Source organism: Sus scrofa, chromosome Y (assembly GCF_000003025.6).
Source record: "Sus scrofa isolate TJ Tabasco breed Duroc chromosome Y, Sscrofa11.1, whole genome shotgun sequence".
Lineage (NCBI taxonomy): Eukaryota > Metazoa > Chordata > Mammalia > Artiodactyla > Suidae > Sus > Sus scrofa.
This window is the reverse complement of record NC_010462.3, coordinates 22,937,656-22,944,664: the sequence shown is the minus strand read 5'-3', so window position 1 is coordinate 22,944,664 and position 7,009 is coordinate 22,937,656. Positions and strand designations below refer to the sequence as shown.

Sequence of the window (7,009 nt, the reverse complement as noted above, 5' to 3'; positions counted from 1 at the left end):
TTCTTCTTCTTCTTCTTCTTCTTCTTCTTCTTCTTCTTCTTCTTCTTCTTCTTCTTCTTCTTCTTCTTCTTCTTCTAGCCATTTCAGTATTTATTTAGAATGGGTTTAGTATTGGTGTACTCGTTTCTCATTTAGCTTTTGTTTGTTGGAGAAATTCTCTGTTTCCCTTTCCAGTTCAAATGATACTCAATAAATAAATAAAACATACATAAATGAATAAATAAATAAATGATAGTCTTGCTGGGAAGAGTATTCTAGGCTTCAGAGTTTTTCCTTTTGGAAAAATAAGTTTGCCAATTTCTTCAGGCCTGTAGTGTTTCTGTAGAGAAATTAGGTGATTTGGGGGTTCTCTTATAGTTAATGTGTTGTATTTCTCTTGCTGCCTTTAGAATCCTCTCTTTATCTTTATCTTCGGCCATTTTCATTATAGTAGGTCTAGGTGTGGGCATATTTGTGTTCAGCCTGTTGTGCGCCTTCTGTGATTACTGTATTTTGACACCTGTTTCCTTTAGTTTGGGAAAATTTTGAGATATAATTTCTTCCAATGTATTTTCAATCCACTTTTCTTTTTCTTCTGCCTCTTGAATTGCTATTATGCATAGATGGACCCCTGTTATGCTACCCCATAGATCTCTTACGTTGCTTTCTTGTGTTTTCATGTGGTTTTCTGCCTGCTGTCCTGATTGGGTGATTTCCATTATGCTATCTTCCATGTCACTAATTCATTCCTCTGCACTCTTCACTCTGCCCTTTAGTGCCTTTAGCCCAGTTTGGCTATCTGCAAAAGACTTTTCTAATTTTTCCCTATTTTCCCCTAAATTTCCTCATTCCTCTCTAAAGTAATCGACATGACTGTTTGTAATGTGCTCATAAGTCCCTGATATTCAGCCTTCATTCCTTCAGTATATATTCACTCTACCCCTTTTGAACTCAGTGTCTTTTGGCCTACAGAAGTCTGTTGCATTGTTTCTGCTTCACATGAAATCTCCTGTACCTTATGTGGGAATTGCTGCTGGGCTTCTTCATCGTGTCTATGATTTTCTTTTTCTGTGAGTTTGGGAAACCAAACTCTAGTCTTGGAGGGTTACTTCTAGGCAAGAGCAACCCTTTGTATTTTGTGGGATGTTACCATTTATTTGGGGCATGGAGAATTGCATACTTGCTGGCTCATTCTTGGGAGTGAGCAAGCCATTATCCCGAGGGTGCTGAGTGAATTTCTATGGAGAGGGAGGCAGTGGGTAGGGCTGGTAGTCAGTGCCTTCTTGCTGGGGTCTTAGCAACAGCAAGTACATGCAGAGAGGTGGCACAGGCTACTTCTTGTTTCCAGGCCTTGGGAGTGATAATGAGCTTTTTGCAGAATCATGAGGTGCCCAGAGCATTTGGTAGTGGCAGTGGCAGTGGCATGGTTTGTGAATTCCCAGAGAAATTGGAGCAGAAACAGGTAGTGTTTGGTCACAATGACCTCTTCTGAGGTGCCCTCTGAGGTGATTAGGGCCACAAGGGGTGCCTGTTCCTAGACCCCTAGTGGTAGCAGGCCATGCACACCTCTGGAGTGGGAGATAACCATGGTAGTTTGCCCCCCCAGCTGAGGACCCTTATAAGAAGCAGCCTGTCCCTCTTAGCCCACACAGGAAGTGGTGCACCACTGCTCCTAGTTACAGGGTCTTGGCAAAGGACACTGTTCAACCTTCTGGGTGCTTCTTCCCTGCAACTGTCAGAGCATTTGGCACTGACAGTTGCAGGGTGGTTATATGGCCAGGGTGATGAGAGCAATACTGGATGGTGGCTGAGTTGTAGTGCCCGCTCTGATTTCTGACCTCTGAGGTGACTGTGGTCAGAGATTGGACCTGATCACACACCCCTACCGGTGGCAGGCCTTGACTCCCTGTGGTTTCTGAGATGACTGCTTTGGGTTGTCCCTGCTGCCTGTAGATCACTCAAGAGGCACCACATCTCACTTACCCACCTGATGCCCTTAGCCCCCACCAGCAGGATCTGGACACCCATAGCCAGCACAAGAAGTGCCCAGGCTGCTGTAGCACAAGCAAGTGTCTTCTTGCCACCTGCAGCCTGCACCAGGGGCACCCTGCCCTCTGAAAGGCTGTGCACGTGTGAGCAGGGAGATTCCTTTGGCATCTGCCCCTCCTCCTTTTCCCCTCTGCAACAATGGCACCCTATTTTTTAAGACAAAGTGGGGTCCCTTCTACTCCAAGGATGGTTCTGAGGTGACTCTTGGTATGATTGAAAACAATTCTTCTGAATGTAGTCCAGAAAGACAGTAAAAGAGAAACATAAGACGCTGCTAAGTCAAAGAGATTCTATATCTTCAAGGGACCTGTTAACCTGGCTGAGGTTTGATGTTAAAGGCCAGCAATTGTATTTAAGGCTGTCTCTGTGTAAAACAAGAAAGCAACCTCTAAGTGTGAATCGGGACATATAAAGGGGTGGAGATAAAGGCAAAAATAACCTAGGATTTTAGAGAGAAAATGACACCTCCATTTTCTTCTTCTTTTCTTTTTCTGTAAATGGTTCACTGATAAACTACCACCCTGTGGTGACAGTGATGCAATCTGTGATGATGTCATGTGGATATTGTTGTTGCACTTATGGTGTAAATTATGGTCATTGTTCCTGGATAAGCTAAAATATGCTATCGTTTGGAATGTGAAATGTACTTTTTAAGTAATTGTTTATCTTTTTTTTTTTTGTCTTTTGAGGGCCACATCTGTGACATATGGGCAATCCCAGTCAGGGTCAAAGCAGAGCTCTGTCTGCTGCCTTACATCCACCATAGCAAAGCTGGGACTGAGCCACATCTTTAACTCACACCACAGCTCATGGAAACTCTGGGGCTTTAAACCACAGAGCGAGGGCAGGGGGTGAAACTGCTTCCTCATGGACACTAGTTAGGTGTGTTAACCTCTTTGCCATCATGGGAACTCAATGGAATTTATTGATTTATTTTTTCTTTGCAATGAAGACAATCTTGTCAACTAATATCCAAGTTCCATTTGAAGTAACAGATAGACTATAATGCAGCTGAGAAAACACTACGTAAATACTATGTATTTTCCCTTTCCAAATTGACTTTTATTTGCCCCTTTTTCCACACCATCATGATTGAGACCCCCATTCAATACAACTTGGACTATTTCAGAAATCTCTTGACAGCTATTCTCTATTTCCTTAGTTCCATTTTCCTTTTTGAAACAGTTACAGCTAGGGGACATGTCAAATGCTCCTCTCAAATTATCAAACATTTCAAATATTAAAAAACGGTAAAATAATCTGCCATTGAAAACAATTAAAATGACAAAAGGATAACCTGCAATGGCAGAAAATTATTTCTGATGATGCAACTAATAAGGGCTCAATCTCTAAAATCTGCAAACAACTTATACACCTTAACAACAAAACAGCTAATAACCCAGTGGCAACATGGGAAAGAGACCTGCATAGACATTTCTCCAAAGAGAATATACAGATGGCCAACAAGCACATAAAGAAATTCTCAACATCACAGTTTATTAGAGAAATGCAAATCTACACTACTATGAGGTATCACTTCACACCGGACAGAATGGCCATCATTAACAAGTCCACACATGAGAAAAGGCTAGAGAGGGTATGGAGAAAAGAAAACTCTCTTACACTGTGGGAGGAATGTAAATTGTTACAACCAATATGGAAACCACTATGGAAACACTTCAGAAAACTAAATATAGAACTAGCATATGACCCAGCAATCCCACTCTTGGGGATACACCTGGGGAAAAAAAAAACTTTCCATGAAAAAGTTACATGCACATGTATGTCCATTGCAGCCGTATTCACAAGAGCCAAGACATGGAAATAACCTAAATGACCGTTGGAAAGAATGGATTAAGGGATGTTGTATATATACACAATGAAACACTACTCAGCCATAAGAAAAGAACAGAATAATGCCATTTGCAGCAACACGGCTGGAACTGGAGACTCTCCTACTAAGTGAAGTAAGCCAGAAGGAGGAAGGCAAGCACAATATGACATCACTTATGTGTGGAATGTGATATATGGCACAACTGAAACTTTCCACAGGAAAGAAACCCATGGATTTGGACAACAGGGTTTTGGTTGCCAAGGGGGAGTGTGCAGGAAGGTGATGGACTGGGATTTGGGGGTTGAAAATGCAAACTATTGCATGTGGAGTGGGTATGCAATGAGGTCATGCTGTATAGCAATGGGAACTATCTCTAGTCACTTTTGATGCAGCATAATGTGAAACAAAGGATATGTATGTGTGTGGGTGTGGGTCTTGGGTGGGTGGGTGTGTGACTGGGCCACTTTGCGGCACAGTATGAAAGTGATAGAACACAGTAAACCAGCTATGATGGAAAAATCATTTTAGAAAAAGAAATGCAGCATCCTTTTACTCTTAACTGTGTCAAAAGTAAAGAAATGGAAGCTATGAAGATGAACATACAAGTTTATTGCTGACATAACAGAATTGCAGGAATTTGGTGACATTTGCCAGCTAAATTTTCATCTTCACTCTCCTGCATAACCTATAGTCCTTTGATAGTTCAGATACGGAAGAGGACTGAGGATTTGGCCTTGAAAGCGAGGCAGCAGATGTGTCAGTGGCCATTGGCATTGGGAACCATGGATGGGCTGCTGGTTGCGGGTTAGACACAGGGCCCTCAGTTGGTGATATATTCTGGTATCTGGTTGGCAAAGGAGAAGGCTCCACCCTCAGTCCAAAATAACCACGTGGGAAGTTAGAAATGCGGTGGTACTGAGAAATGGAAGTGGTAGTTGTAATGAAATTCACGATGTGGCCACTTGCTGGAGAGTAGCTGCTTTGTGAGTGCATGTGAAACGTGGTCAACTGACTAAAAATAGCATGTTGAGCCATGACAATTTGTCCTGGTGGCCTGAATGATGGTGATGATGGAGAAGAAAGACCACTTCTAGTTGGGGTATTTGTATTAGAAATTCTGTGGCTCATAGAAGGCCATCTTATTAAAGGCACATTTAGATTTGTAGAGGTTGAAAATGCATCTTCTCCATGAGTTTCTGCAACCACATCAGAATTATGGTTATCCACATTACCCCCTGTTCTAGAGCGCTTCTTGTTGCAGCCTTGAAGTAGAGAAGCCTATACTGGAGAAGCATTTTTCATCCTGACTCTTCTTTTCATCCTCACCAACAGATGGGGACAGCCTCGGTTAAAATTTGGATTATGGTAGAACTGCAGCTAAAACCAAAAGAGAAAGGTATTTAGTGGCCTTTTAAACAAAGATACGAGGACAAAGAATCCATAAAAATCTGACTTGTTTCATCACACAGAGTTAATGTCAGGAAATAATACTCATCTATTACTAACATTTTCAAAAATTTATGTAGTGGGAACAGGCAATTATGGTCCTTAAATAAAAATGCCTGGTGCATTTACAGTAACAGTATGAGGTTCAGTGGCTTGTATTGGGTGAGGTTCATCGAGAAGGCTCCAGGTGGCTAGGAAATTTCTCTATCACCCCAAATATTTTATGACCAAGTGGTCTTCAATTTAAAAGTGTAGCAGTAGTTCATCCCACTTTCAAGGTCTACTATGACCCTATATGTATGAACATATTTGCAGATGTCCCTCTGTAAATAGTAACTGGACATTTCATAATACCTTGTTCCAAGCAGAGACTTCATTATCTTCTGCCAGAATGTTGGCTAGTGAGGCAGGTCTTTGAAAATTCCTTTGCAATTTAGTAAGTCCATAAAGGTTAAGCTGTCGAACTAAGCTTTTCATACTCTCAGTTTCAAATATTCTGAAAGGAGCCTTTCTCTCCAGAACTTCTTTCTTGAAGCGTTCTTCATTAATCATGATCGAGGTTCCATTTTCATCCCACCAAATGGACTTAAATCGATCACTTTCAACAATTTCCCAAAGTTTTCTGGGAAAGGGCAGAGGAGGAAAATCATTATCTTCATCTGGTTCAGAGGCACTCAATGTGTGGCATGGCTCTTTCATCAGGGAGCCCTCAGACAAAGCCTGGAAAGCTTTTTCTTCACTCTGAGACCTCAAGTCCAAGTCCCCAGTGATTGAGTTATCACACCATGGAGATGTAATGGAGGATTCTGAACCAGTTGGTGCATCTTTAGGAGACACAGGTTGAATTTCTGAAGGAGCATGTGCCATCTCAGATTAGTTTCTGTTCAGCTACTTTTCTCACCTGCATGGTTTTTGAACTCTGCAGTTTTAAATGTTGCTTTGGTAATCCTACACAGATAAGCTATCCAATCCATCACAATGGTTGCCAGCCTGAGTAGCTGTGACATCACAAGACACAAGTCTCCTAGCAATCTGAGCATCACCTTCAGTCAGGATTTACTTCTCTATGAAATTAGCCCAGTTAACATAAAATACGAGCTCTGTACTTAAACAGTAACCCAAAGAGAGAGAAAAAAAAAATGAGATCAGCAAATGAGACCCCACTCCAATGGAATCTTTTTAATAAAAAAAAATCACATAAATAAATAAATAAATCCATTTCATCCCTGAAGTAAACGCAAGTTCTCTCTTGTGCACATATGCACTTGTGCCTGTTATGTAAGGCCTTGTAAATGGAAGAAAAAAAAATGGCAAAGTGAAACAAAACTTATGTAGCTCTTGAGAGTGTATAACTAGAATCTGTGCAGTATTTATATTCAGAAAAAGCATAGCCAGTGTTCTCTGGTGGCTAGCTTGTTACAAAAGTGTTCTGATCTCTGCCGTGATATGGGTTCAATCCCTGGCCTGGGAACTTCTGCATGCCCCAGGTACAGTCCAAAAAATGAAAAGACAAAAGGAAAAGAAAAAAAAAAGAAACAAATACACAAGCAAAACCAAAACAATACAAAACAAAACAAAACAAAACAAAAACCACGACCTTTATCACTAATCAAGGCATGGAAGGGCCCTGGGCACCAAGCAAAATATCTATAGCCATAGAGGCAAAAAAAGGTTGATGGTTGCTTGGGTTAGGAGAGGAAA

General features: G+C 41.3%; 1 pseudogene; it reads right to left on the bottom strand.

The window, feature by feature from the left end:
- Positions 4,517-6,175, bottom strand: LOC110257962 (annotated as a pseudogene).